Source organism: Thermobia domestica, chromosome 8 (assembly GCF_964235325.1).
Source record: "Thermobia domestica chromosome 8, izTheDome1.hap1.1, whole genome shotgun sequence".
Taxonomy (NCBI): Eukaryota; Metazoa; Arthropoda; class Insecta; order Zygentoma; family Lepismatidae; genus Thermobia; species Thermobia domestica.
In genome coordinates, this window is record NC_137461.1 from 204,670,031 (window position 1) to 204,680,027 (window position 9,997).

Below are 9,997 nucleotides of genomic sequence, written 5' to 3' on the forward strand. Positions count from 1 at the left end.
GAATGCGCACCAGATTGGCGTCATTTCCATACATTGTTGGAATCTCATGCTCGTAGATCGGCCTCATGATCTGCTCCTGAAAATAATGTGAATTTATTTTGTAGTTCTTCGCCACCCTACGAATCTTAAGTTTACCTTGGTAACAGTAGCCAGTAACGACCATGAACCCTTTTGGGAAGGATTCTTTACAGACACGGACCCACTTTCTGAAGTTCTTGGCGCCTTTCTCTCGGTACATGTTGGCTCTCGGTTTGCCGCAGTTGGAAAGGTAAATCCATGCTTCATCGAGCGTTACGACGTACATCCACCTTTGTTTTGCCAGATGCCGTTCGTACAGCTTTCGGGCGTTACACTTTCCTTTTGATGGGCATCCGTGAGAAGATGGCCGCGAGCTTTCATGACATTTTCCAGCTTGATGGTGTAACGTTCGGCTCACAGTCCCCAAAGACACGTCAAGACGATTAGCCATACACCTTTGTATTGACGGATTTTCTTGCATTGCCATTTTGCGAAGTTTCCTCTGCATGGTGGAGGTGGCCTTCGTAAATTCCCGCTTCCTAGGCAACTTCGTTGGTGATTCAAATGGTGGAGCTTCGTTGCCCTTGTACTTTTTAATAACCTTTTTTATTCCACTTAAATTGATGTTGCAACCATTCTTCTTGCACTGTTTTCTAATGACGGAAGTACTAAAGTGGGCGTCATAAAGAGCCGCAACATAGCCTTCCCAAAACCGGCTTAGTTTGGGCGGCATTTTGGTCACAGAGCGGAAACCCACACACTTTGAAACAAATTTAAGACCACACTCACGACAATGGTCCTGTTTTGTGCGTTATTGTGGTCCGCGCTAAAACAACTCCGTTCTCAGGAAGCCACTGCACAACACTGCAGGATACCACGAGCCAGGTCGGGTGAGTCCATTCTGCCCGGGAGGGGGAAGGAACGAAATCGGCCAAACGTAGGCTGAACAACCTCTGTATAGAAACCATCTTATCTATTTAAAAATAAGATTGTAATTTGCTGAACGTTCTAAAGTAGCATGCACACCGAAGCAAATGATAGAGAATACTAGCATACGAGCATTTGGAGAACTTTCGTAGAAGTTCATTTCCATTCCTTACTGCAAATTCCGTGTGTAGTTTATACCACCAACAACAACTTTAGTTGAATCAGTGTTATAGACAGCTGTAGAAATATGATACACAAGTGTCTAAAATTGTACGTAAATTCATAGATTGAATTTTAAATAATCTATACTATACAATTTGAACGTTTATGTTCATCCCATTTGCGAATAGTAATTATACTAGTATGTGCACAGGATATAGGAACTTAAACGATTTGTATTAACACAAGTTTTACTGAATTACATTTTCTAATGTTTCGCATACTGTTAATAAATCGTTAAATCATATCAGTGAATCATTACAAGAATATAACAATAATAACATCAGCTGTTATAATAACATTAGAAATGGCCATACTTTTGTGTGGTGCATATATTCCATCTCATAGGGTCTACCAGCTTGCAATGACTTGTACGTCTCTAGTCGTAATTAGGTTTATTTCTAGAGACACGTACCAATGAAACTGATAAAGAAAGACTAGAATTTGTGTGACCTTTCTCGTCATGTAAGTGTTCAAAGGGTTGTCCGTTATGCCCACTGAATTAAACGTGCCTGTGTATTGGCATGTACTCTTCGACGCATCGCTGGGGTCACAGAGACACATGCGTGAATAAATGTTTGTTGTAGAACCTCAGAGCTTTCTGGTTCCGCTTTAAACCGTCGCTTCTCAATGTAGCCCAACAATAAATAAATACAGAAAGAACACTAAGGGTTAAATTAGAAGTAAGCTGGAACGTTTAGGAACGTTTTGATATCAGCACTCATATGCTAACGTGTGAACGTCTAGTGCTATTAGAAAACATAACACTTTGTACCAGGTTAGCAACACTAAAAACCCACTAACCTCAAATGTTGTTTAATTTTGTTCTCTATTGTAGTGTAAATCTATTTGCACAGGCATAATACCACTTGATTGTATTATTCCTGTACTATTGAACATTTCCATTCACTTTCCCATAATGAGCCATTGGAGGTACGCGACATTTGAACACCCTGTATCTCGGAAACGAAGCGCCATCGAACCCATGTTTATAAGAACATTTTTACTTATTTTGATATCCGCAATCACCTTCTCATTTTCGGCCATGCATTTATGTTATACCCTATATATATATATATATATATATATATATATATATATATATATATATATATATATATATATATATACATATGTGTGTGTGTGTGTTTGTATGTAAACAGTGTGTTTCACTTCAGCACCGAGAACGTTTGGGAGGTGATTCCTGACACCAAGATAAGACGGAAATTATAGACCAGCGTGGGTGCACAAATGTTTTCTTTCGGAGTTATATAATGCCGAAAACTTAAAAAAATGAATTTTAAATTTTCACGTTTTAAACTCCGAAAGACGTGAGTTTTGGACTCGGAACGTTGAATTTAAGTACACACGCTTCAATACTATGGGACCTACCATACTCGGGTCAAGACTTCACTTAAGAACTAATATGTGCACCATATAAAAATACATGTTTCAGAATCCTAAGGTACTCACGCGACAATTTTTATAGAGACAGTTCGGCTACGGGCATATAATATGAAGTGCACCAACTATCTCTATAAAAATTGTTGCGAAAGTACCGCAGGATTCTGAAACATGGATATTTGGATAGGATACACACTAGTTCCTAAATAAATTCTTGACCCGCCTACTTTAGGTCCCACATTTTTCGAGCTATGGACCTTAAAAATTCCATTTTTTTTTTCAAGTTTTCGGCAGCCAATAACTCCGAAATGAAGGATTTGTGCACCAGGTTGGTCTGTATTTTTCTTCTTATCTTAGTGCCAGGAATCACCTCCAAAAAGTTGTCGGTGTTGTTTTGAAACACCCGATATATATATATATATATATATATATATATATATATATATATATATATATATATATATATAGTATGGCGCTAAATTCGTTGTACAAAAGCAGAGGAGTGATTCCTGAGAGTAAACAAACAAAAAAGTTCCAATAAACATAGGGTGAAAACCTCATAGTTTACGTGTTATAGGCTGCCGAAAACATGAAAAAATGAATTTTAAAGGTTCATACTCCAAAACTATGAGACCTACTGTAGTCGGGCCAAGACTTCAATTAGGAACTAGTATGTGCTCTATCCAAAAATACATGTTTTAGAATCCTAAGGTACTCACGCAACAATTTTTATGGACATAGTTGGAGATTACTTTATATCATTTATTTATTTATTTATTTCGGAAAAACAACAGGCAAATGCCTAATTACAGTTTTCCCTTATTGTAAAGTGTATTTAATACACTTTAAAATACATATATAATAACATACTAATATGACCTCAATTCTATTATAATACACTCTAAAATACACATATAATAAAATAATAATAAGAAAGTAAAATATACGTTAAAATACAAATAGCACGATATACAGCAGGCACGTAGCCAGGATTTCGTGAAGGGGGGGGGTCCGTGACATTAAATACTGTGGTCATCACAAAAGGGGCTCGATTTTACTGGAACATATATTGGTTCGTTTAGCCAGGATTTCGTAACGCGGGGGGGGGGGAGTGACATGAAATTCTGAAGGCCCAGGAGCTCGATCAATCTAAACTCCTTTACTATCAACATATATTGGTTTGTTAGGACAATAAAATGAGGATATGTTGGCAAGTATTTTAATAACAAACTATGAAGAAACTTCGAGCAAAATAATAATAAAAGAAAAAGTATTGAAAAAGATTTTGCAATATTTACGTCCTTCTCCGGTTTATTCAAATATAACAATTTACCTTTCGTTATGACCTCAATTATTATAAAAAGCACATACTGAATATTGTCTTGTAAACTATCTTCTAATATAAATAAAATAAAGAGTTTGTTTGTGTGTTTGTCTGTCTGTGTGTCTGTGTGTGGCCTGGGGACCAGACGAGTGGACCGAGAGTTACCAAATTTTGGTCAGGGGTGCCTTGGCCCAGGCCCCAGATCAAGACGAAGCGTTTTTTTCCAATTTCGAAACAATGGTACCTCAGAGGGGCGTTTACCGGAACCGGCTTGGGAACCAGACAAATTGACCAAGAGTTACCAAATTTTAGTCACGAATACCTTGGTCCAGGCTCCAGACCAGAGTTAAACGTTTTTGTCGAAATTCGAATCAGGGGGGTCTCAGGGGGGCGTTTACCGGGACATGTAAAAGTAGTAGGAAATGGCCTATATTTATTTATTTATTTTATTAACAATCAATCAATTAACAGCTCAGAGGCCTTTTTACATAGAATATCCAACTACATTAACAATGGAAAGGATTTGGGAAGGTATCGACCAGGGCCTGTTTAGTAGGTGCCATCCTGGCATTTGCCTGGTAGGACAGAGGGAAACCCTGGAAAACCTCAGTCAGGATGGTAGGCAGCGGGATTCGTAGCCACGACCTCTCGAATGCGAAGCCAACGCTCTAAAACTTGAGCTATTATGTCGAATTCATATTATCGCGGTCCCTGAAATCAATGTGAAACTCCAGTCGCATTAACTTTCAAATTCATGATATTCGGCTCCGGGCCGGGGGTCACCGGAGGGGGGTGAGATACCAAGACATATAAAAGTAATCCAAAATGACCGATATTAGTGTCAAATCCATAGTTTTCGCGGTCGCAGGAATCAACGATGACACTTCCATTAGCGATGATTTGCAAGAATGCGGGCCGGGAGTCAGCGGGGAGTGGTAGTGGATACCGAGACATGTAAACAATAGCCCAAAATGACCGATATTAGTATCAAATCCGTAGTTTTCGCGGTCGCTGAGATCAATGGTGATACTCCCACAGGCGTTGACTTCCAAATACAGCCCCTGTGCGAAGCATGTGTATATTCAACTAGTTTTAAAATATATGCGTTCCTTTCTCTGTTGAATCAAATGCTAACAGAACTTTCTTTCAACATAATTTTTTGTTTTTATTATTCCGTCAACTACTGTCGGTTCCAAATGACAGGTTAAAGGAGCAACAGAAAATTGTTTTTGAAATAACATGTTTGATACTGCAAGGATGCGATGACGAAAAGTTATAATTAAAAATGTCCACGCTGTTACACAACGGCACTTATGCTTTCGAAAGCTTGAAATCTCCCTGAATAGTAGCAGGAATTCTGAGAATCCCATAACTTTTCTTGAAATTTGAAATTCCCTGACTCTTCCAGAATACCTCGCTTACCTCGCCACCATATTGCAAGTAATACAAATCTCCTCATAAGAAAGAGTAAGCAAAAGCTTCCTGTAGTTTTCTTTTTAATTTTTAACGATGATCCTTCTTTTTGTCATTTCATTTTGTTTTATCCTTCCTTAATTTTTTCATTTCTGGTCTCGAAGGGGGGGGTCCGGACCCCCCGGACCCCCCCCTTGGCTACGTGCCTGTATACAGGATACAACAAATTTATGTAGAGTGAAAATTTTGTTTGTAACTAAAAACATCTATATCTGGGTGTTCTTGTGACGTCTTATTATACAATATACACATTTTTCTGATAGGCGATACATCTAATGCATTCGTCCTTTGCGCTGAAAGATGGAATATGTCATTATGGGGTCTTGTTGCTCTATGTGGGACGCGAATTTTGATTTCTGATAACAAATATTCTGAATCTATTGCACCATGAATTATTTTATGTAAGAAAGATAATATGAAATGACTTCTTCTGCTTTCAAGAGATTGTAATAAATATTTGTTTCGAAGACCTTCGTAGTTCTCAAATTTGGGATATATACCTGTTTCTTTATATGTCAAAAAGCGCACAAATTTATTTTGAATGTTTTCAATTTTATTTATATATTTCTTACTATTAGAACCCCATATTATCGCTGCATATTCCACCTTAGACCGCACATAGGCAGTGTATAATGTTTTGAGAGCATTAGTATTAGAAAAATCACCTCCTAATCTCATCACAAAGCCAAGATTCCTAAAGGCCTCACCAATTACTCTGTTGACATGAATATCGAATGATAGGTTTGACTGCAGAGTGACTCCAAGATCAGTAACATAATCCACTCTCTCAATTGGCGTTTGATTAATAGTATACGCATTGCGTACATAGTTTATTTTCCTGGTGTATGATACTCTTTACATTTTCTAATATTTAGTAGCAACTTATTTGATTCACACCATTGGAAAATAGCATTAATGTCATTTTGCAAAGAAATTGCGTCTAATTCCGTGGAGATACTGCGATAGATTTTTAGATCGTCAGCAAACAAAAGTTTGTGGGAAGATGTTATTACAGGTGGTAAATCGTTAACAAATAGTATAAATAACAGAGGTCCTAAGTTCGATCCCTGAGGCACACCAGAGTCTACGACATATTCCTTAGTTAAAATATTCTTGTATCGAACGCGATGTTTCCGTTGGTAAAGATAGGATGCTATAAGTTGTTGAAGATTTTGTGAAAAATTGAATGTCACAAGTTTGCTTAGAAGTATATCGTGATTAATTACGTCGAACGCCTTGGAGAAATCTGTATAAATTACATCTACTTGTTCCTTTTTATCAACTTGATTAGCTATAAAATGTGTAAGTTCTGAGAGATTAGTTACAGTTGACCTCTTTGGCATGGAACCATGTTGAAAGGGAGATATTACTGACCGTACATGTGAATAAATTTTTTCGTATATAATAATTTCAAATATCTTAGATGGGGCAGATAGTAGGGTTACCGGTCGATAATTTTTTATTTGGTCTGTAGGACAGCCTGTTTTGGGAATGGGACAGACGTAACCAATCTTCCATTTCGTAGGAAATGTAGAAGAAGCTATTGACTTGTTAAAAATAACTTGTAGGGGATGTTTCAGTATTTCTGAGCAGCCTTTAATGATATATGTTGGTATTTTGTCTGGTCCACAAGATGACCGTGGTTTAAGTTTTTTAATAGCATTCTCCACATCTTCGATATCTATAAAGTTAATGTTTAATTTGTCCAGGATTTCCGAATTATTGTGTTGCTCCATAGGAATAAGATTGTAGCTCGATTTATTGTGTGTCACTTGAAAATTTGTTATAAACGCGTTTGCAATATCAGCATCGTCACTCAACGTTTGACCATCATAATGAAAGATATTACTTCCCGAATTACTCTTTTTATTCTTAACATACGCCCAGAAAGTCTTAGGATTATTTATAATATTGGCCTCACAGTTGTTTAAATATATATTGTATGCATTAGAAATTTCTTTTTTAGAAAAAGCTCTCAATTCTTTAAATTTATTATAGTGATGAAGTGCGTCCCGAGAACCCTGCTTCCATTTCTTATGGTGATATGATTTGCTCTTAATTAATCTAATTATGTCACTTGAAAACCAAGTAGGATAATTGAATTTAGCTCTTTTTCTCGGGATGCATCGGTCAAAAATAGAATAGAGTATATTATAGAAAAAATCCACAGAGTCATCTACAGTCGAACTATCTGTGATAGGTTCCCAATTTGTTAGTGATATTTCGCGATACAGTTTATCAAAGTCAGCTTTAAAAAAATTATAGTCTATTACTTCGCTTTTGTTTGTACACTTAACATTTCTAGAATTAATACATTTATATTCAGCTAGGAGGGCTGGGTGATGAGCATCCTCCGGTAAAAGGGGAGGGTGTTCATGTATGACCTCTACGCTGGTAAGATTCGATAGTATTAGGTCAAGCGTTTTGCCATACGAGTTTTTAATATTATTGTAGGTTTGTAAATTATAAAAATTCATTAAGTGAAATAATTCTTGACAGGTTCCAGTAGATGTTAAAAAATTGAAATCAGTTCCCGTGACCTGTGAGAGATTATAGTCGCCTGTCAGAAGAATGTTACTCTTTGTTTGTAGTACACTAAATATGTATTCAAAATATTCTCTATATATTGATTGATTTGATCCAGGTGCAATATATACAAGACCAATATATATACAATTAACCGTATCTACAAAAACTTTTACTGTAATACAATCAACACCAGGAATGTTTGGGGAAGGAATCTTCTGCACACGATATTTTTTATTTACAGCTAATACAACACCACCACCCAATTTCTTACCAGAAGTAACAATATTTCTGTCAGCTCTTACCACGACATACCGCGAATCAAAGAGTTCAGAGTCATTATGGCTGTTAGTAAGCCAAGATTCAGTTAATGCAATTGCCTGATAATTGTTACTTAATACATTTTCGGTCACCGTTCTTAATTTGGTACGAATTCCCCTTACGTTTTGAATATATATATTAAAATAGCCATCTTTCCCCTTAACTATATTGTCAATTTCACCTCTCACTTCGAATGTTTTTGTACTTACTGAAGTAGGCCCATAACTAGCTCTATAAAAATTGTTGTTAATACAAATTCTATCAATAAGGAGCACATAAAAGACAGAAAACTTACCTGCAATATAATTTATCCAGCTTTCCATCCTTGGTTCCAATCTTGTGCAGATCTTCATTTTTTTCTAGAACAACCCAATGACATTCCGAAAATCCGCCTTTGCTCTGTCCACATCCGGGATTGGTATTATGACATTATCTCCCACTTCAACAGGTGGATGGGTGGCATCAGAGATACGTTTCATTTTCTTGGCCTGCTTTGACAAATTTTCACGTGCTTCTTTCCTGGATGATGTGATATCAACCGCACTAGGACCAGCCTCATTTTCTCCTTATCAAATGTTTCATGTTCACTAAGGCGCTCATTCATGTCCTCAATAATACTCACGAGGTCGTCCTCATCGTTTGTGTTTTGGAGAACATCTGATGACAGTGCTGAAGTCGTAAGTCCTACTCAATGCCGAACATCGCACGGTATGGAGACTGTTTTATTCCGGAATGATAAGCTCGATTTTTCATAAACTGAACAAAGCGGGGACCATTTGACCAGTTTGTTGTTTTATTATCATGCATCCACGAGGCAAGCATATTTTATATACCTTGATTTGCCCGTTCTACTCACCATTGGCTTTGGCTGTGCCCGGGCTTTCCGTTGACTAACTTTAACTCAGGCCAGAGTGTCGTTAGTTCCTTGATGACAGAATTAACAAACTCTCTGCCATTATCAGAATGTAAAATGCAGGGGGCACCAAATGTCAAAAATATGTCTGTCAGTTGGTAGGCTACTTCTTCAGCTCTTTTGGTTTGCAGCGCTCGCAGTAAGACCAACTTCGTCAGATGATCCTGGTATACCATGATAAACTTGAACTTACGATCAGGGTGTGCTTGCATGTTTATCAGGTCCACTTGACATCGGCTGTTCATTTCTGTGTGAAGTATTGGCTTAGAAACAAAGCCCTTCTTTTTCATACTTTTCTTCCGTTGACATGTTTCACACATTGACAGAAAAATATTTATCATTTGAGTCGTAACGTTGGCATATTTCCTAGAAGTTTCAGCTTTCATTCTATCTCGACCTCCGTGTCCCACAGCAACATGTGATGCTTCAATAATATCAAAGATCTCCTCGGCAGGTAAGTAGTACTTCACAGGCTCACTATTCGACACCAGTTTTTTTGTTTCACCAATTTCCAAAACATTAAACCGTTTCAAACGTCTGTACTGTAAAGGTGTTTTCTTTGCAGCAGATTTTGCCTCTTCAACTTCAGTTAAAAGTTTACTGTAAACGTCCTTGGTCATTGCATTATAGTGACTGTCTTTTTCATTTTCCAAACGAATAATTTCTTTGAAGAATCTTTCCTTCAAAATTGTTTCTTTATCGGACTGACTCATTACAACGAATAATCACCTCACACTTCCCGAAACACTAACACACGCGTAGCCACGACAAGAGAGACGCACCTGCACACTTTACAAAGGCTCCGAACAGACTGAGAGAAAAAACAATACTTTCCCAGTAGGAGCAAGTCTGAACTTGCAGAAACACTGTTA

General features: G+C 37.3%; 1 pseudogene; it reads right to left on the reverse strand.

The window, feature by feature from the left end:
• Positions 1 to 9,064: 9,064 nt before the first annotated feature.
• LOC145692431 (KRAB domain-containing protein 2 pseudogene) lies at positions 9,065 to 9,745 on the reverse strand (annotated as a pseudogene).
• Positions 9,746 to 9,997: the final 252 nt, after the last annotated feature.